Here is a 22,275-nt window from a genome sequence, read left to right on the forward strand (position 1 = left end):
AAGATAGCAGAGGGAAAAGTTATGTTAATATAGAAAACCATCCACACTCACTTAGCACATGGAAAGCAATTAGCACAAATGCTCGTTGTCTAAGTAAAAAGGTTCAAGATTTGCAAGCCCTGATTTTGGTAAAATGGAGGAATACCTGAAGAAGGAACTGATGGCATGGGTAGACGTGAGTGAAAATGAAGAGCAGTGGTCGAAGCTGAAAACTGCTATATATATACGAGCTAAGGACTGAGTGCGAGGGGTTGTTCAGGGCGATGAAAAGCATAAGATTTTGCTGTTTGCAGACGACACCTTGCTTACCCTGACCAGCCCACAAACTTCCTTGCAGGCATTACTCCCTATATGGCCAAATGTCAGGCTTCAAGATCAATATGCAAAAATCAGAAATTCTTACTATTTCTCTCCACCAGTGTGAGGTAGGGTCCTTGCAAACGCAATCTCCTTTTTCATGGGCAAAGCATTATATTAAATATCTTGTAATCAATATCACTCCCACTTTAACAGATCTTTTTAATGCTAAATTTTCCTTCTAAATTGCTGGAGCTTTTTGCTGACCTTGACCACTAGGAGGGGTTAAATCTTTCTTGGCTTTGCCAGATCCATGCGGTATGGGACTCCTAAATTTTAAAAAATATTTCAGGCTGCCCAACTACGTATATTTACGGAGTGGCTCTCTCATTCAACGAAAGCTTGGGTTTGCTTGTAGCTGGGTCACCTGGCTTCCTAAGAGAGATCTTTTGAAAACAATTGCTATGCTCTCCCTTAGTATAGTGTTTCCACTGCCCACTTGGTACGCTTTGTGGGATACCTTCTTCCCTGACAGGCAATATTACTTACAAATGGCCATTCGCTACCCCTCAGTTTTCAGATAGGGGTGCTGGATCCATGCTATAAGCTCTGGGAACAGAGGGGACTTCGCACTTTGGGTCAGGTTTGGGAGGAGGAAGATCTTTTGCCTTTTTTGGACCTACAGGATGAATATGGGCTGACACTCAAATATTTCATTATTGGCAGCTTCGTGATTTCATCCTTCATAGGGCTAAAGGTGAACTGGGAATGGAGGAGACACTCTTAGAGCGAGCCTTGCAGGGAGGGGGTCATAGAGGATGTATTACCCGTCTTTGGCCCAGATGCAAAAAAACTAACGAGCAAGCAACAAGGGTTTTATACCAGTTCTAACCAGTTTAGCCAGCAAAGAGTAAAACGAGACATACACAAAGGGGTTCTCCGAGCTCTTTTCCTATCACGGTAGCTGCTAACGAAAACGAAATACAAAGCTATGCAAAACTATTATAATGAGCTAATTATTATACAAATGTGCATGCAAGGCAATGGACAGCTGTTTTCCGACCCAATGCACAGAAGCACTCCCTAGCTTTACCGTGGAAAAGTTAACGGGAGGTCTGGAGCTGTCGGTCCTGACAGCTCCAGACCACCCGTTAAATTTGAGTGAGTTTCACACAACAAAATATTAGGGCAGAGAGACTGCTTTTAACCAGAACACACAAAAAAAGTGTGAGAAAAATCCAACCTGAAAGGCTGTAGGGAGCTGGTGAGTCCCTGCGGTGGGAGGAAAGAATCCTGCTTCAGTTGTCCAGGGGCCAGGCAGAGATGAGGGACAGCCGCATGAGTTCTTGTGCCGCCACAGCCCTGTCCCAGGCAAGGAAGCGGGGGTGGCAGAGGAGAGAAGAGAACCCCGGAGCCCACGGGAGCTACCTCCACGCTCCCAGCATCAGCGGACCTCCCCCCCCCCCCCCCCCCCACCCACCCAAGAGAGTGCAGGCTCCTGGCTTGTTTTTAAAAGCTACGACGTGTCTCATACACGCAGCTTGTCTGCGTGTATGAGAGCAGTCTAACATGCACAGAGCAGCCACGCTTAGCGATGGGATGCTCTGTGCATGCTGAGCTGGCCGACTGGCTTCCCCCCTATCGCATGCAAATTAGCTTTGTCAAAAAGCAACAAGCAGCTCATTTGCATGCAATTCTCTTTGGGACTCCATCTGTATTTCCAAATCAGTAATTTGAAAATACGAATGGATTCTTAACAGGGATCTTAGTGCATCTGGGCCTTTATAAGGCCCTTCTGTTTTCTACTAATCCTATTGTGTACCAGACCAATAAATGGTAGCGAGATCTAGGTATTTCCGTGGAGCCCAAACAATGTGAAATTATATTTAAATATCTATTAAAGGTTATCTATAGCAAGTAGTCTGGTGTAAAAGTTACAAAATACTCTATGGCTGGTATTACACCCCACAGTGACTTTTTTTTTTATTATTCAATTTATATTATATACAACGCAAAAAAAAAAAAAATAGTACAGGAAATTGGAAATCTTAACATAAAAGAAATCTTCAATGTTATCAAAGAACCAAAATCATTTCACCACTTTCGCCCATAAGTAATTAGGAAAGTTTGGATCCAAGGAAGAAAAAAAACCTACCAGAAATTAATCCTTAATTAATGCTACCCAGGGTGCTTTCTCAAAGCTGTTATACAGTGTACTATATGTGATTAGACTCTTAACATTAACTTCTTTTTTCGAAAACAAAAATTCTTCCGTTTGGGATCAAAGAATTGAAATTGCTTAGTCTGAAATAATATTCGGCAAATACAAGGAAATTTTAGTACAAAATTTGCACCTAAGGCTAAAGTTCTAGGATGGAGAGCTAAGAAGGCTCTGCGTCTTTTTTGCATTTCTTTTGACAAGTCAGGATCAATTCTTATTTTAGATCCCATAAACAGAGAGTCCAAATGTCGAAATGAAAGCTTTAAAGCAGCATCTCGATCCATCTCCAAAGCAAAGGTGACCACTGCAGTAGTTCTCTGGGTAATAACTTCAAGTGATGATTCTAAGAAAGATGTGAGGTTCATAGCATCACCAACTTGGGGCTGAGAAATTCCAACCTTAGATTTTACATTACTCTATATATACTGTGCCCGAGTTATTGGAGGCAATGAATCCCCAGACATTCCTAAAATTTCCACCAAGTATTTTTTAACCATTTCAATTGGTGTTATTAAAGGTGATCTAGGAAAATTAGTCATTCTCAAATTGAGACTCCTAGTTTGATTTTCTAGATTTTCCAGTCGACGAAAGGTAAAATTCCTGTCTTGAATTGTGACTTGTCCCAGAGATTCCAATTTTTTAACTTCTTCATCCAGAACTTTCACGTCAGAGATTTGTTGAGCAGTTACCTGAGCTTGGGTAAGGACTGCTTGAGACAATAACTTAATTTCACTAGCATTTTTTATATCAATTATTGTAAAGAAGATTGTAAGTTAAAAGTCAAGTCCCAGAGTGACTCCATTGTCACTACGGCTGGTTTTACCACATCCCCCGAAGAAAAAACAGGAAGGAGGGCACTGATGGATTGATTTAAAGTACTCACTATTTGAATAGGCAATATCTGTGCTGTAGTTTGTTCTCCAAGTTGATTTCCCTCCACCACTTCTCTCAGCGTAGACAAGTTCCTTCCCTGGTTCCTCGACACTTCCACGCTCGGGGTTCGAGCCACAGGACTTGCTTCTATGCCGTTCCTTCCTGGTTGTGGGGGAGCCGCATGTAAAACGGGGCTCAGAGAAACCCCGTTTACACTGCCAGCTAATACTAACGTGTCAGTACCGACAGCAGTAGAAGAAGCTTGCCTGGGACCTGGCGTCATCCTGAATTGCTCTAAAGTCGTCTTGTGGAGAAGGTGGGTACGGTGGGGGTCGAGGGATTCTCCCGAACCTTCCCTCTCCTTTTCCACATCTTCCACAAAGGTCAGGAGCCATCCCCAAACAGTGTTTTAGAAGACTATTGGGACGCGTCTGGTGCAGTTAATCTCTATGTCGCCATCTTGGATCCTCAGCCTGGCACAAACTTTTTCACCCCACAGCGACTTCTTAAGATGTTTAACTATGGCATGGGCAATGCTGGTGACATTGTGGAGAATCTCGTGATATGTATCATATCTGGTGGTCTTGCTTCGTGGCCCAATCCTTTTGGACTGTTACTTTTCAGACTTTACATCAAATACTTCCGGTTCTCTACCCTTATAAAGCAGAGAACTGCTTGTCACATGTTAAACCAGTGGGAGTGCGGCTAGAATATCATAAGCTACCCTCTGCGGGGAGGGGGGGGGGGGGGGTTTACAGCTTGCAAGATTTCGCTAGTGACTTATTGAAAACAAGCTGGCTTACCAACTATGGATAGAGTACTCTGCAAACTGGACCACATTCATCAGATGACTAAACTTCCTGTAATCAAAAATGGTACCCAGGTTAAAATTTTCATAAAGTTTGGGGCAAATATCATGCATGGTGGTCACCTGGGGTGGCTCAGCCTTCTTGATCCCCTTCTTCCTCTGTCAATCCATTTAATTGGAATTGCTCAGACCTTGCTTAGCTGAAGTCTATAAGTATATTTTCTAGAACTCTTGCATTGGCTTCTTGGGGGGGGGGGGGGGGGGATAGGGAAGGATGTTCTATTGGAGGATTCTCAATAATGTTAACCTATGGACTTTATTGCAATTGTTCTGCTTTATAATTTCAGACACTCTCCTGTGTTTCCATACTTTGTCTACTGGAAAATTTTCAATATAATAAACATTTTGTCAAAAAAAAAAAAACAACCTTCGAGAAATATGGTAACTAATCTTTACACATTAAAGTAAACAAAAAGAAAGAGGAAGCCTTTATGGTTCTCCAAACAAGTGGCTGAAAAAAAAATAAGGGCAAAAGAGGCTTCATTCAAGAAACAGAAGAATGCAACAAGAGGACCACAGACAAGATCATCAGATTAAACTCAAAGAAGCGAAGAGGGAAATACAGCGGGTGGAAGAAAAAAGTCTCAAGATGAGTGGTGATAAGACCTTTTCCAGATATATTGGGGAAAGAAGAAAACATAGGAATGGAATCGGTACACAAAGATACCGAGAATGGCTATGTGATGAAGATAAAGTGAATGTGCTAAACAAATTCTTCTGCTCGATGTTCACGGAAGAAAATCCTGGAGAAGTTTGCGGTTGTATGCCAAGAGTACCTGGGAATGGAGAGGATATTGTGCCTTTCACGGAAGAAAGCGTTTATAATCAGCTTGAGAACCTGAAAATGGACAAAGCCATGGGGCCAGATGGGATACATCCCAGGATATTGATGAAGCTCAGAGAAGTCCTGATGGGACCTCTTAAGGATTTATTTAATAGATCTTTAGAGACAGGAGAAGTTCCTCGGGACTGGAGACAGGGAAGAAGTGGGAAACTAAGGTCCAGTAAGCCTCACGTCAGTGGTAGGAATAATAATGGAGTCACTGTTGAAGGAAAGCATTGTTAACTTCCTAGAAGCCAACGGGTTACAGGCTCTAAGGCAACATGGCTTTACCAAAGGTAAATCCTGCCAAACGAATCTTATTGACTTCTTTGACTAGGTGGCCAAAGAATTGGATGAGGGATGTGCTCTAGATGTAATCTACTTGGATTTCAAGCAAAGCCTTTGATATAGTCCCTTACAGAAGACTCATGAATAAGTTAAGATGACTGAATTTAGGACCCAAAGTGGTGAAATGGATTGGAAACTGGTTGACCGACAGGCGGCATAGGGTGGTGGTAAATGGAATCCGTTCGGAGGAAAAGAAGGTGAGTAGTGGAGTGCCTCAGGGGTCAGTGCTGGGGGCCGATTCTGTTTAATATATTTGTGAGAGACACTGCTGAAGGATTAGAAGGAAAGTTTGCCTTTTTGCGGATTATACGAATATAGCCAATAGAGTGGATACCCTGGAGGGAGTAGAAACCATGAGAAGGGATCTCCAAACGTTAGAAGAAACAAGGGTCTGGCAGTTAAAATTTAATCACTTAATTGTACTCTAGAAACCTAAATATGCTATCCCTACTACTTTGTGTTGTGTAATACAATAGGGCTCAGTATCAAGTGCTTCTGTTTTAAGCTAACAAGTAGCTCATACCATTGCACTAGTAACCACCATCATTGCACTCCAAGTCCCTTCCTCCCTTCCTATATATGTAGTGTCTTAGAGTTCTGTATGTGGTACATTCCCTCCTTATGTTCTTTTTTTTTTTTGAAATATCTTTATTGATACATGAAAACAATTGCATCGGTAAACTATAATACAAAATGAAAGAAAGAAGAAAAAGAGATAAACATTTGAAACCATTGCCCCCTCTATGAAGGGAAAAACAGATATTGATGCCCTTATTTCCATGAATTTTGTTTTTATTTCCCCCCCCTTTCCCCCCCCCTCCCCAGTCCATTGTCCCTTCCCTCAAAACTCCCTCCCTCCCCCTTGCTGTCCGTTCACACTTCCTTTTCTTTTTCTTCCTCAGAGACTGGGTCCTGTAGCATAAAACGGGCCCGCACTCTCCCCCATATATCTCTATACTGGCGGCTGCTCAATGAAACTGAATGCTTAAGCGCTGTAAGTACCCAATGAGCCATCTCCTTCATATAGTTCTTCCATAGCTCCAGGGATGGGGGCGTTTTGTCCACCCACGTCTGCAAAATACATTTCTTGATCAGTAAGGTCGCTAGTAAAACAAATTTGCTTTGGTCAGCTCTTAGCCCTTGCTCCCTTAAGGACTCCACACAACCCATCAAAATGATTGAGTATTTCCATTCCACCGCGCGCTGCAGGAGTTCCTCAATGGCACCCAGCGCTCCTACCCATATATCATGCAATGAGGGGCACTCCACGAATGAGTGCAAGAAAGTACCCACACCTATCCCACATTTATTGCAGCAATTATCCTCCCACATCCCCAATACTTTCCCTTTTTCCTTGGTGATATGCACCCGATATAATACTCTATACTGGATGTCCTGCAGGGCTGCATTTGGCGTCACCTTATGCAGGTCTCTGAACACCGCCTTCATCCGGTCCTCAGAAATATTCTCAACTAGGTCTTTGCTCCATGTATTTGCTAAATTAGCTATGTGAGTTGCCCTTTGAAATTGCCTAATCAATTTACACCACTGTGTCAATTTATTGAAAATTGGAGCCAGTCGCAAAAATTCATAGTCCAATTGCGTGAACCGCACCTTCGCCTGACCACTGCGTTCTACACTCAATATGTAGTCCCTCACCTGCAGGTATGCAAAGAATTGGGATCCCGGGATCTGAAGCTCATTTTTAACCTGGTCAAATGATGGAAATACCTCATCCCCCTCCTTTCTGAACTGGCCTATGAACCGGCAGCCCTTCGCTCGCCAATTTCCAAATACCGACGCTCCAAGTCCTGCTGGAAAGGCCATATTCCCTGTTAGCGGCATGAAAGGACTCATTCCCTGTTTTGCCCCGCCGTGCCCTCTCCACCACCTCCAAGCCTTCTGCAATGCTGCTACATATGGATTCTCTACTATCTTCTTGGCACCTTTGATTACCCACGATTCCAGAACAGTAAATGGGTCATTCGGACCACACCAACTCTCCCAAAAACCCTTCACTGCATAAAATCCCTCTCCTGACATTAATTCATGATTCCAGCGCATCAGAGCTGCTACATTGTAAGTTCTCAGATCCGGCAATCGAAGGCCCCCCTGATCACGTCTATGGGTTAACTTCACAAAGGATATCCGCGGACGTCTCGCATGCCATATGAAAGTACCTACCACACTTCGATACATACCGTCTTCCGCTTTGTTCACCCACAGTGGTATCATCTGCAACGGGTAAATTAGCTTAGGCAGCATCACCATTTTTACCAAGGCTATTCTGCCCAAAAAACTCAATGGCAGATCTCTCCACCTCCCACAGAGCTTCTTGACCTCCTCTAGTCGTGTTACTACATTCTTCTTGTATACCCATGAGGGATCTGCACTTAAAAAAACTCCCAAATACTTGATGCCTTCCTTAGCCCAAGCCAGAGGAAAGTTTTGCAGGGCCCTGCTATCACAAGGGTTACTGACTGGCAATGCCTCAGATTTCCCGAAATTAATAGTAAGCCCAGAAAAATCCCCAAACTCTTTAATGAGGGCCATTACACACGGCAGCGTGGTAGTCGCCTTGTCTAATAACAAAAGCATATCATCCGCGAATAAATTAATTTTATACTCTTCTCCCCCCACTCTAATTCCCCTCACTGCAGGTTCTTGCCTTATCCTAGCTGCTAGCGGCTCCAATGTCAAAATGAAGAGCAATGGTGACAGTGGGCACCCTTGCCGGGTTCCCCCCTTCAACGAAAAACATTCTGTAAGAGAATTATTGACTATAATTTGCGCTGTTGGATTGCTGTAAAGCGCTCGTATCCAATCCAAAAAATCCCCTCGCATTCCAAAGCGCCCTAGTACCCAAAAAAGGTACTCCCAGACTACTTTGTCAAACGCTTTTTCAGCATCCAGACTCGCTACAATTGCGTCCCCAGCCCGTCCTCTGCCCTCAAATAGAGCTCGACTTACTTTCAAAATATTCGCTGAGGCGAATCTTCCTTTAACAAATCCCACCTGGTCCGAGTGAACCAGACAGGGAACAACCTGACCCAAACGGTCTGCTAGTACTGCTGCCAGTATTTTTATGTCCTGATTGAGTAATGAGATAGGCCTATAAGAGCTAACCATCTCAGTATCCTTTCCTGGCTTAGGAAGGATTGTTATATGCACATGGTTTAATACTGGTCCCATAATGCCTGTGTCCTTCACTTCTTCGCACATTGACACGAACGGTGGAACAATTACATCCTGTAATATCTTGTAGAATTCCGGCCCTAACCCATCTGGCCCGGGGGCTTTAGCTAGCTGCAGGCGTTTAATTACTTTCTGTATCTCCTTCCCCTGGAGTGGAGCATTAAGAAGCTTTATTTGGTCCTCCTGTAACTTGGGAAGCCCCACTCTAGCGAAAAACTCCTGACACTTGCCTTCAGAGAAAGAACCTTCCCTGTACAATTCTGAATAGAAGCGTACAAACTCCTTCTGTATCTCTGGTTGGGTCTTGAAAACCCGCCCCCCTTCATCTCTCATCTTACTAATGTATGTTTTCGATGATTTCTGCTTCACCAATGACGCCAACAGTTTACCTGTTTTATTGCCCCAGCGGTGTAGCCTGTACTTATATAGTTGGATATTGCACAGCGCTCCTGCGTCCAATACCTCCCTCATTTCTTTCCGACATGTCACATAGGCTTTCCGGTTACTCTCAGAAGGAGAGATGATAAAAGCTCTTCGGGCATCTTTTAAAGCCAATGTAAGAGCTGTTAAGCGGGAGGCACGTTTTTTATTCTGAGACGCAACGTAGGACATAACTTTTCCTCGCAATACTGCCTTTGCAGCCTCCCAATATATTCTTGCACTTACTGATTGCGTGTCATTGTCTGTTATGTAATCCATCCAGCTCTTCCTCAAATATGTTCTGAACTCCCTATTTTGATACAGAGTTGGATTCATTCGCCATCGCATCGAATGTTTCCCTTCCCAATTTAGCTCCGCCCACACTAGAGCATGATCAGATACATCTGGTATTCCAATTCCTGTACTAACCACAACGGAACTCATCGAGTGGGATACTAGCAGGTAGTCAAGGCGCGAATGGACTCCATGTGGATGGGAAAAGAAAGTGTAATCACACTCATCTACATGCTGATGACGCCAAATGTCTACTAACTCTAATTCCCTCATAAGTAAATTTACCCCCTTCTCATCATGATCTTTCCCCGCTCTCTTAGGTGGTTTGCAGTCTATGGAGGGATCGCTTGTGATGTTGAAATCTCCCCCTATTATCAGCTTATAATCACTAAAAGTGGCTATTTTTGCTAACAGTGTGGAATAAAACCTGTGAGAGTAGACATTAGGTGCGTATATACTGCAGAATCCTACTGCAATACCCTGCAGCATTCCTGCCACTATTATGAAACGACCCTCTGGATCTTGATATACCTGGTGCATATGAAACGCTATCGTTTTCTTTATTAGTATAGCCACCCCCCTTTGCCTGCCATTGTATGCTGCAAAATAAATGTCACCTACCCAATCTTTCTTCAATTTGAGGTGTTCTAGTTTGCTCAAGTGTGTTTCCTGTATGAGTGCTATGTCCGCTTTTTGTCTCTTTAAAGCCTGCAGGATTTTTGTGCGCTTTACCGGGGAATGTACCCCATCAACATTCAAAGATACAATTTTAAGATATGCCATTCATACTATGTACTTCGCTTTTGCATTGCTCTTTACTGTCAAACACCGTTTTTCTCCAGGAGCCCCCCAGCTGAGCTCCTAGACCACGTACATATTTATGGTCCCTTGAAAAGCATGCGTCCTTCTTGCCCCTTGTCTCTGTAATAATTGACCCTTTGAGGTTTTCCTCGTTGTTTACAATAAGGATACCAGACAGCTCCCTCTCCCCTATCCCTTCCCCCCCACCACCCTCTCCCCCCTTCCCCCACACTAAGTCCCCTTGTGACTCACATGTACTCCCCAACCTCAACGAATCACAACACTCATGCCCCCAACACATCACCAACTCTCCCGAGACTTCTCTCCCCCCTCCCCCCTCCCCCCCCCCATATGAATCCCTGGAAGATATGATGAGAGAAAAAGGAAGAGAGAAAAGAAAAGAAAAAAAAAAAAACACATTTCCATTATCAACAGCTTTTGCAGTTAAACTGATTATTGTAACTTAAATATTCAACCATTTAAACATTCAAACTGGAACCGGAAAGGAAAACCTCTAGAAAGGTCCATCCCCAGCTTATCCCGTCCTGCATGCAACTTATCTGTCCTCTTCCTTCACTCTTAGGATACCAACTGACTGCAGAGTAATAGTGTCCCTTGCTTCCATCTTGCATCAGCCCGCCCTCCGCAGGTTCCATTAAAGTTGTTATAAAATTGTACTGCCAGGTGTCTTAGGCCCTGCGGAGCACCTCCACTCTCCTCATCGTTCAAGCCTGCTGGCTGCAAACATTGTGGGTCTCATTCGTCACCGTTATCACAGTTGGTTCACAAACATCTCCAATTCTGTAGGCTCAGTAAAAAACAAAGTTTTATTGTCATGCAAGACTCGGACTTTTGCCGGATACAGCAAAGCGAATCGAACTCCTTTATCATATAGGCGTTTGCAGTGGGTTCCCATTTTCCTTCGCTGGTCTGACACTATAACAGAATAATCTTGAAATAACAGTATTTTTTTTCCTTCGTACTCCAGGCCCCGCTTCCCTCTGTACGCTTGCAAGATTTTCTCTTTATCCATATAATTCAAGATCTTAATCATCACCTGTCGTGGTCTGCTATCATTAGCGCGTTCTACTCCCACCCTGTGGGCCCTCTCCACTCGCAGCTTGTCCCCTTCCAGGTCCAAGCCCAGCTGTGTGGGTAGCCACTGTTCCACAAACCTGCGGAGCTCCTTGTCTTTAATCGATTCAGGTATGCCCAGTATTCTGATGTTGTTGCGCCTGCTTCGATTTTCGAGGTCGTCTGCTTTTTGTGCCAGCTGCTCGCACTTTCTCTCGAGCGCTGCGATTCTTCCATTCGCGCCTTCCGCCGTGTCCTCGCATTGCGCAACTCTATCTTCCACTTGCTGTATTCGCGCACTCTGCCTCTCAATTGACTCCCGGATCTGGTCAACCGAAGTTTGCAATTTGGAGAGTTTTTCTTCCAGCAATGCTGTAATTTGCTGCGCGAGGTCGCGTACTAGCTCCGATGGCATCTCCTCCATTTTTTCAGCGCCAGGCGCCGCCGCCATTTTGGTTTGTGAATTGCAGGCACTTTTCTTCCCCCGCGGAGTCTTCGCGGGCATACCCGCTCTTTCACACTGCGATACGCCTCTCCAAGCCCCGATTCACAGAGTTCTCGCCTTTAACTACTCTGCTTCGCAAAGCTGGTACTCTTCCAGGGATTTTTTGCCGTTGATTTTGCCGATTTTTGGGGAGTTAGGTCGGAGCAGGTCTCAGAGACGTCCGCTTTGCTTCACGTCATCACGTGACCCCCCCCTCCTTATGTTCTAAAGCTTTGGTACCTTAGATCCCAACATATAATGGACAGATTACTTATCTCGTCAGACTCTGCAGTAGTTCTCTCAAAGTTCCAGGTGTACTAGTGTTCAAGGTGGCTACCTGTCTATTCCTTTTTTTTTTTCCTTTTTTCTGTCTGCTCGTGCGGTGCTCCCTTTAGCCCTTACTTTCCGTTCTCAACATGCCTGAATGTTTTGCCCAAATGCGTCATCAGGAGAACAAATATCTAAACCTAAAAGAAATCAATTTTGCTCACTGTTATATGTTCTACACATACTTTAAACTGTTGCTCATTTTTTCATAAAACATCACTTTTAAACTTACAATTCACGGAGACTCTGTGGTGATGATCAGTCCCGTCACGGTTTGGAAAAACGTCGGTACATGCACAGTCTCAATATATAGTCCCACCCTGACTTAAATCCTTTACATATGCATCAGTCTATTGCTTTGTTCAATCCCTTTGGGTAAGTAGCTTACCATCTACAAATATATTGTGCCTCTTTCCGTAAAAGGCTGGAAGTTATGTTACGCCCTTGTGGTTGCTTGAGTTGAGTTAATACTACAAACAGGAGATCTTCTTCCCGATGTCCTAACTGTTCCCAATGGTTAACTAGCGGCGCCTCTTTCTTGTGAGTGCGTAAAATTACTTAAATGTTCTCCTACCCGTTGTTTAATTCTCCATTTAGTCTGTCCGATGTACCATTTCTGACAACGGACATTTTATCACATAGACCAGTGATGGCAAACCTATGGCACACGTGCCAGAGAGGGCACGCAGAGCCCTCTCTGTTGGCACGCGCGCCATCGCTGGTCCATCCGCCCTCTCTCCCACAGAGCACCAGGGCCCCCTCTCCTCCGAAATTTAAAAGGCATACCTGGTCGGGGTTAAGGCGGCATCGGCAGCGAAAAGTGTGTTTGCTCAGCGCGCCTTCGGCCTTCCCATCTGTCTCTCAAGCTCTGGTCCCATCCTCATTTCCTGTTTCCGCAAGGGCGGGACCAGAGCTTGAGAGACGGAAGGGAAGGCCGAAGGCGCGCTGAGCAAACAACACACTTTTCGCTGCCGACGCCGCCTTAACCCCGACCAGGTATGCCTTTTAAATTTTGGAGGAGGGGGGGCCCTGGTGCTCGGAGGGAGGGAGGCCTGATGCTGGGTGGGAGGCCTGGCGGGAGGCCTGATGCTTGGTGGGAGGGAGGCCTGCCTGGTGCTGGGAGGGCAGGGGGGAGAGGAGGGTGGCTGGACATGGATGGAGGGCAAGAAATGAAGAAGAAAGGAGGACAGTAAAGAAATAAATGGAAAGGAAGCCCTGGAAACGGAGTTAAGAGAACAGATAGAGAGCAGCAGAATCAGAGACTAGGACCAATATGGATAGAAAAACAAAATCACCAGACAACAAAGGTAAAAAAAATCATTTTAGTGTTTGGAATATGTCCAATTTGAGAATTTACATCTGGTGTCTTATTTTGCACTGGGTATACTGGAGCTGTAACAGCTTACAGAAATGATTTATAATGAAAAAAAATCATGTTATTTTTTTCTCCTATACTAGTATAACATTTTCAATGATGTCTGTTTATATGCGCCATGGCTGGTGTAAGGGGTGTGGCTATCATAGGGGTGGAGTCATATGTGGTGACCCCGCCCATAATGAGTACCGGCACCTGTTATTCAGGTTAAATTGCCCTGTTGGCACTTTGCGATAAATAATTAGATTTTGGGTTGCTGTTTGGGCACTCAGTCTCTGAAAGGTTCGCCATCACTGCCATAGACCAACTTGTGCAGAATCGCAATCAGTTTTGAGCTCATCATGTTAACTAAATTCTGTCAACATGGATGCCTCTGGGCCCTCCTAATGCAATAATCGAGACTTTCCAGCGTTTGGTGCTGGAAGATCTAGAAAATATGGAGAAATCTGGTCCATTTTCTCAAAGGAGAAACGTAAATAGTGGCATTCCCCAGGGATCTGTACCGGAATTAGTGCTTAACATTCATTAATGGTTCTGTAAAAGGGCACAATGAGCAAAGTGATTAAACCTGCAGATGATACAAGATTATTTCAAGTAGTTAAAACGCGAGCAGACTAAGGAATTCCAAGAGGACTTGGCGAGACTGGGGAACTGGACATTTTTTTTTTTTTTTGTTACGTTTGTACCCCACGCTTTCCCACTCATGGCAGGCTCAATGCGGCTTACAAGGGGCATTGGAGGGTTAGGTGACTTGCCCAGAGTCACAAGGAGCTGCCTGTGCCGGGAATCGAACTCAGTTCCCCAGGACCAAAGTCCACCACCCTAACCACTAGGCCACTCCTCCACTCCATTTAGATGGCAGATGAAATTTAATGTGAACAAGTGCAAAGTGAGACTCTCAGGGAAAAAGTTTTAACTACATATATATGATGCTACTCCTGAGGTAATTCTGTGCAAAAAATTTACAATTCTATGCACAATATTTCAAAATTCTGCAAACTTTCATTTATCAGAAAAAATATAATCGCTGTATTTGAATAATTGTTTTAATTGTTTTTTTTAATCATTTGAAGATGCAAAACCAGCTCAAATACTGTAAAAAAAAAAAAAAAAAAAGCCTTAAGGCCCAGTTGCTGCTCACCAGGCTTGGAACACCCACCCACCTGTACTTGATAGCCCAGCTTGCTAACCTCCCTCCCCCCCAACTTACTGTGTTCCCATCTAACGCTACCAATTACTCTTAGTCCCCCCTCCAGCTCATTCCTGTTCCCCCCTCCCCCCCAGTACTCTCCCTCCCTTCAAGGCCCATCTCCCAACTGTCTCCGGATCAGTCCTCATTATTTCCTCCTCCTGAGTTGCCTTCAATTGTGGCTTCCTGGTCTAAGAGACTGATCTTGATGCTTCTCTGCTCTTCAAGAAGCAATGTGGGCCAACCTCATCAAATTCTGTGTTCTAAGAAGTATAGCTGTCAACATGGGCTACCATTAAGATGTTATTTTACCACTAACTCATGCTATTTTAGCACAAGACCCATTTTATACAATGAGATTAAGGGTGGGGGAGAGAAAGCTATCATGTGCTACCTAAGATGTGTCATTGTTATTAATATCTAAGGGGGGGGGGGAATTATCAATGTGAGTTACTGTTATGTCAGTGTATTTTACCACAGGTAAATTAGGAATAAGCATTTATCCTTTCAAATAATGCTAGCACTATGGAACATATCATGAAACTAGCAAATAGCAAGTGTTTTGTTTTCTGTTAATGCATAATTCACTTATGGAATCTGTCCACAGAGGACTGGTGAAGGCTAATGGTATGCAGTATCTGGGTTTAAAAAAAAAAAAACAACACATTTGGATGTGAAAACAGGAATGGATGGGCACTTTCCCCCTATGTTGGGCTCAACACTCCGTTATCTAGAAATTTGTTTAATCGATTACACCGCCTGAATTATATCACCTTAATATTTCCCGCTTATTAGATTCAACAATATCCTCATTGGCCAGTTGGCAAACACTAATCCTGGGACTCCATGGAAGAATACACTTATTCTGGATGGAGGAATTTCCTAGGTGGCTGTATACATTTCAAATGCTTCCCCTCTTTTTCTGAAAAAAAGACCATTGTCTCTTGTACTGTCACCTATCTCGTTTTCTTTGGAATGGCAAAAAAAAAAAAAAAAAAAAACAAAGCTTGCACTGAAGCTGCTATTTAGTAATTGAAGAATGTATGGGGTTACCAGTCCTAACGAAATACAATCTAGCCTGTTTGGTTCTTAGATAGGGAGGACTACACTCCAATTAGGCATCCAATACCTCAACCAGGTCCTACATTCTGATGGATCACTCTTACCATCACAGACCTTAGGAGGTGGACACCTTACACAAACAGAGGACATTTTTCCATACTATCAATTACGCCACCATGCGACATCTCTAGAATGCATACCTCTGGCAGTGAGCCACACTGCAAAATTACGGTCATTCTTTTACGCGGAGGAACGGGATCGCTTATTGGTCTCCATCCTTCATAAAGCTATATTACAGCTCCGTCAACAGAGATCTGTAAAACATCTCCAAGCTAAATGGGTGACAGACCTGAATAGATCTTCAGACTCTACAGAGTTCTCTCTCTGGCCCAAGTTCCACAACTGACTCTTGCAGCTGAGCTGCGTGAATGTGAGTTTTGGGTCTTATACAAGGTATATTTTTCACAAACTCATATTGTTTCATGTGGGTGGTATTGATACTCCTTTATGCCAAAAATTTAATCTTCTCCACAACTCTTTTTTCATGCTTTTTGGGAATGTTCAGTTATCCGTCATTTTTAGCCGCCGATAATTCATTTTTTGGGAGTTCTCCTGGGTTCTGCCATCCCAATTTCAGCGTTGGGTATTTTATTAGACCGTCATGAGGATTTTTTGTATGCAGAGTGGGGATAGCCGTCTCTTTATCTGTAAGGCGGCTCTGTTGGGGGAAAAAAGCCATTTTGAAAACATGGACAGTGTCAGAGGCTCCCTCTTACTGGGGTTGGCGAAATATGTTCCATAACCACATGCTCCTGGAAAAGCTTCACATGGGCAAATTCTTTAAATGGAAGAAAAAATGTTTGTCTATATGGGATCCATATCTTGCATCATTATCTCCTAGAGCTCGGAGTTTTGTCTTGAACTCTCTCTAGGTACTAATTAAGGTTAGCCTGTTTTACTTCAAAGGCTTCAATGTGATGTCTTGAAGCCTTTCTGTTTGAGTCCCTCCCCCTGCGTTAGATGATAGAAGAACTGTAATTATTCTGGAAGGACTGTATCGCTAGCTCTACGGTGTCTTGGTTCTCTATGAAGGGTACGTTTATTTTTTGGGTTTTTTGTAGACTGAGGCATAGCTCTTTCTATTTGAGGTAAAAGCAATGAGGGCTATTTACGAAAGGGGAGAGGATTGTAGACCGGGATATTGTGCTTCTTTCCGATTGTTTGTTCCCTACCTGCTCTTAGTTCATTTATTCCTGGTTTATTATTGACATATACATTAGTCCTTTCAACTAATATGGGGATGGGATGGGGAAGGATAAGTTTGTAATTTGGTATGTTCAGAATTAAAAAACATTGTTTGTTTGATTTACTGTTTATTGAAGTTTTCAATAAAAAGATTAAACATAAAAAAATATTTGGACAAGTTTCTAGGGGACAATTATTAGTCACCATTTGTGTCTGAAAAGTCCACATCTAATTAAAATTTGTCAAGTGCTGCCAAGTATCATACTAGGTCAAACTCAATGACCTAGTATGATGCTTCCTTTGGACACTCTGGGGTGCTATCAGTCTTGATTCAGACTTTTACATTATCCAAACCTGTTCTTCTGCTCCCACCTCCTAGGAAAAATTCCAAAGAAAAAACTAAACCCACCTCTACAGCCTAGCTTACCCCGATGCAGTTTCCTCAGATCCACTGTACCACTCTCCATTTTGTAGTATACCTGGCACCATTTTGCCCTTCTTGTCTTTAACTTGTGACAAGAAGGATGATATAATGACAGCAACCAAAATGATTAGCCCTATACAGTAATGGGCTCAATTACATAGATAGAAGCAACATTGCACTAACTTAGAGGCCACAGTACAAACGATAGTTTGAATACGTCGTTATCAACTCAGAACAGCTAGATGGGTGAAACAGAAATGTTTAAAAGTAAATAAAAGTAACTAGGTTGGGATCAAATATAAAAACTACATATAAAAACAAAACACAATGAAAACATAATTGCATTTACCTCACAAATGCCAAGTCTCCTGTTAAATGAGAGTCTCTGCTCATGTTCCCTTTCTCCTTAAATCTTCATACTGCACATACTATGGCACCTAAGAACATACAAAACCAAGGAGAAGCTGTAAGGGAGAGAAATCCTAATACTCCAGTCTTATCTTTTTTTTTCTCTTGAGAATTCACCCAGTGTTTTCCCACCAGGATTACCCACAGGGCACAGCAATATCCTGAAGGTTACTCTTTATTTCCCTGGAGACTCCAGGAAACTCTAGATCAGACCCTTACGCCCCCAATCTGCTCCAATCCATAAAATTTATAGAAATGTCCACGATTTAAGATTTTAAAAAAATAGAACAGTAGAACAGTATCATTGCTTGGTAAATACAGACATTTTTCTCTCACTCCATACAGATACATAGAGAGGATTTTCCAACCTAAGGCTGGCAAGTTAAAGTCAGACGACCCCCTCCCCTTTTCTGGAGCCACTCTGTGCCAGGGTCCAGGCTTTCCGAAAGAAAGGCAATAGGGGGCGCTAGAGAGCCTGAATTAAGCACTTCACCTAAACCTGAAATAATCCTGTGCATGTGCAGAACAAGAACACCTCCCCTTCACCACTATTGCGTTTCTTATTTTTTTCTACCTCTCAGAAGAATTTAAAAGTCATCCTGTGCGGTCTTTAAATCCTGCAGCTGGCACCCCACTAAAGGGCTGGGAAAGAACACGCCGGAGCCACGACTGCGACAAGAGCAGAAGCCCAACAGCCCTGAGCCCACCATTTCAAAGAAGTTCACAAGCAGGGGGCGGGGCAAGTCCTCTATCACTACTACAGATCACCGGCTCCTGCACCCCCAAGGCATGCCAGGGAAGCCTTTCGCTATCCAAATGACCATCCACTTTCCCTCCCAGATATACATTAGTGAAACCAACGTCCACAGCTACTGAACTAGAGGCTTCCTAGGTCTGCATGTTAGGGGACCGATCGGTCCCTCCTCTTCCTCTGCAGCCACGGGTTTCCTGTACGAAAAATACACAAGTTAAAACTTACCGTCTGCTCTCTACTGCAAGTGCTCTGCACTTATTAACAATGCTACTGCCGGCATCTCATAGAGCCAAAGCTGGGCCAACAGCTTCAGTTTTATCCATGTGTCTACTTTACTTTCATTTCCAGGTCTCCGGCAAGGTAAATACTTCCTCTCCCTCTGCGGTTACTCCTCCTCTTTCCTTCTCTGCTCTTCTTGGGTCCTAAAGTCCACCCGTCGCCGACATCAGTCTATCTAGGTCAAGCACAGGACGTGTTTTTTTGCCATTTTCTGTTGAAAGATAATCTACTTTTATACTGACCATGCACAGGCATTGTTAGGGGCACAGTTTGGCTGGCGGGGTGGGCTGCAATGTACTCAAGTAATGTTGTAAAATATGTATGTACATGCATAGGGACTTATATGCACATATTTATATCTTCTTTGGAGCAGGTGTAAATCTGTATGTGAGGGTTTGTACACTATTAGGGATTAGATCATGGGGGCCTATTCAGGGCCACCAAGAGACAAAGGAGGAGACGCTCAAAAGCTGCTTACATCTGCATACATAAATAGCCACTGCTGAACTTACTGAACTTGGAACAGTGATAGATGCTTTGTAGTAGTAGATGCTCAAAAGAAAGTGCATGGAAATTGGATATGTAGAGTGTCTACGAGACAGCACCTAGCACATGCGCACAAAGGTCTCGCGGTAAGTGTCGATGTTCTACACGTGCCCAAGAAAAAAAGCAGTATGGTAACAACTATTTTATAGACTTGTAAAGAACATGCCTCTATAACTAGGAGTGTGGGCACTCGTAAAATACTCTCATTGACAGATGATAGAGGAGGCCTGGTACATAGTGATGCTGAGATCAACACAGTTTTTAAAACTTTTTTATGCAACTGTATGCGCCACAAACTGAGTCAATGATGCACAGTGAAGCCTATCTTTCAAGTATTGATTTGCCTAAGGTGTCTGACTTGGAGTTGGGAGTGTTAAACGAGCCTTTTCAAAGTGCTTTGCTCAGACAAATGGTGACAGAACCCACAAGGGAGAGAGCGACGCTAGATCTGGTACTCACAAATGGGGATAGTGTGTCAAATGTCCGAGTGGGTGCCCACCTGGGCAGCAGTGACCATCAAACGGTTTGGTTTGATATGACGGCTGAAGAGGAGGGTGGCCACTCAAAACTGAAAGTCCAGGATTTCAAGCGTGCTGACTTTAGTAAAATGGGGGAATACCTGAGGAAGGAGCTGATGGGCATGGAGGACGTACGAGAAGTGGAAGGACAGTGGTCCAGGCTGAAAGACACTATAAATAGGGCCACAAACCTCTATGTAAGGAGAGTAAATAAAAGCAAGAGAAAAAGGAAACCGATATGGTTCTCCAAGCAAGTGGCTGAGAAAATGAAGGCTAAAGAGTTGGTGTTCCAGAAATACAGAAAAACTCAAAAAGAGGAACACGGAGAGGAATACCGAATGAAACTGAAGGAAGCCAAGAGAGAGATACGTCTGGCGAAAGCGCGTGCGGAAGAACAAATGGCTAGAAAGGTAAGGAGGGGGTGACAAAAATTTCTTCAGGTATATTAGTGAAAGGAAAATTACTAAAAAGGGAATTGTGAGACTGAAAGATGCTGCGAACCGCTATGTAGAAAATTATGATGAAGAGGCAAATTTGCTAAATAGATACTTTTGTTCTGTTTTCACAGAAGAAAATCCTGGAGAAGGACCAAGATGGACTGACAAAAGTACATGTGAGAGTGGAGTGGATTTAGCACCGTTCACGGAAACTAAAGGTGGACAAAGCCATGGGACCGGACGGGATCCATCCCAGGATATTGAGGGAGCTCAGAGAGATTCTGGCAGGTCCTTTTAAAGATTTGTTTAATAAATCCTTTGAGACGGGAGAGGTTCCGTGCGATTGGAGAATGGCGGAGGTGGTCCCTCTTCACAAAAGTGGTGATAGGGAAGAAGCTGGAAACTACAGGCCGGTAAGCCTCACTTCGGTTATTGGAAAAGTAATGGAAGCGATGCTAAAGGACAGGATAGTGAATTTCCTGGAAGCCAATAAGTTGCAAGATCCGAAACAACATGGTTTTACCAAAGGGAAATCATGTCAAACGAAACTCATTGAATTCTTTGACTGGGTGACTGGAGAATTGAATCAAGGACGTGCTATGGACGTAATCTACTTAGATTTCTGCAAAGCTTTTGACACGGTTCCCCACAGGAGGCTCTTGAATAAACTGGACAGGCTGAAGATAGGCCCTGAAGTGGTGAACTGGATTAGGAACTGGTTGACGGACAGAAACCAGAGGGTGGTGGTGAATGGAATTCGCTCGGAGGAGGGGAAGGTAAGATGAGTAGTGGAGTGCCTCAGGGATCAGTGCTGGGGCCAATTCTGTTCAATATATTTGTGAGTGACATTGCCAAAGGGTTAGAAGGTAAAGTTTGCCTTTTTGCGGACGATACTAAGATTTGCAACAGAGTGGACACCGGGGAGGGAGTGGAAAACATGAAAAAGGATCTGCGGAAACTAGAAGAATGGTCTAAGGTTTGGCAATTAAAAATCAATGCGAAGAAATGCAAAGTGATGCACTTAGGGAGTAGAAATCCACGGGAGAAGTATGTGTTAGGCGGGGAGAGTCTGATAGTTACGGACGGGGAGAAGGATCTTGGGGTGATAGTATCTGAGGATCTGAAGGCGACGAAACAGTGTGACAAGGCGGTGGCCGTAGCCAGAAGGTTGCTAGGCTGTATAAAAAGAGGTGTGACCAGCAGAAGAAAAGAGGTGTTGATGCCCCTGTATAAGTCGTTGATGAGGCCCCACCTGGAGTATTGTGTTCAGTTCTGGAGGCCGTACCTTGCTAAGGATGTAAAAAAAATAGAAGCGGTGCAAAGAAAAGCTACGAGAACGGTATGGGATTTGCGTTACAAGATGTATGAGGAGAGACTTGCGAACCTGAACATGTATACCCTGGAGGAAAGGAGAAACAGGGGTGATGTGATACAGACGTTCAAATATTTGAACGGTATCAATCCGCAAACGAACCTTTTCCGGAGATGGGAGGGCGGTAGAACGAGAGGACATGATATGAGAGTGAAGGGGGGCAGACTCAAGAAAAATGTCATGAAGTATTTTTTCACGGAGAGAGTGGTAGATACTTGGAATGCCCTCCCGCGGGAGGTGGTGGAGATGAAAACGGTAGCGGAATTCAAGCATGCGTGGGATAAACATAAAGGAATCCTGTGCAGAGGGAATGGATCCTCAGAAGCTTAGCCGAGATTGGGAGGCGGGGCTAGTTCTGGGCAAGACTTCTACGGTCTGTGTCCTGAAAATGGCAGATACAAATCAAGGTAAGGTATACACAAGAAGTAGCACATATGAGTTTATCTTGTTGGGCAGACTAGATGGACCGTGCAGGTCTTTTTCTGCCGTCATCTACTATGTTACTATGTCAAAGCAGTTTAGAATTTACAGTTTCCATGTCATATACAATTACAGTACAGACATCACATTAAATAGAATAAAATAAAATTATAAAATCTAGTCATACATTGTTTGAACAACCAAGTTTTTCAAAGTTTGCG

General features: G+C 43.8%; 1 protein-coding gene across 5 annotated transcripts in view; it reads right to left on the bottom strand.

Annotated features, from left to right (window-relative positions):
* ZC3H7B (zinc finger CCCH-type containing 7B) overlaps nt 1-18,847 on the bottom strand; it is a 187,356-nt gene extending 168,509 nt beyond the window's left edge. For 3 of the 5 annotated variants that reach the window (XM_030210487.1, XM_030210479.1, XM_030210456.1), the window contains exons 1-2: nt 18,708-18,847; nt 17,670-17,757 (exon numbers count right to left, since the gene is read on the bottom strand). The gene's annotated coding sequence lies outside the window, so the exon portion shown is untranslated. Of the gene's footprint in view, nt 1-17,669; nt 17,758-18,302; nt 18,637-18,707 lie in introns of those variants that run through there. The other 2 variants (XM_030210464.1, XM_030210471.1) reach the window with 2 other exon arrangements.
* Nucleotides 18,848-22,275: the final 3,428 nt, after the last annotated feature.

The sequence above is a fragment of the Microcaecilia unicolor genome, chromosome 1, assembly GCF_901765095.1.
Source record: "Microcaecilia unicolor chromosome 1, aMicUni1.1, whole genome shotgun sequence".
Taxonomy (NCBI): Eukaryota; Metazoa; Chordata; class Amphibia; order Gymnophiona; family Siphonopidae; genus Microcaecilia; species Microcaecilia unicolor.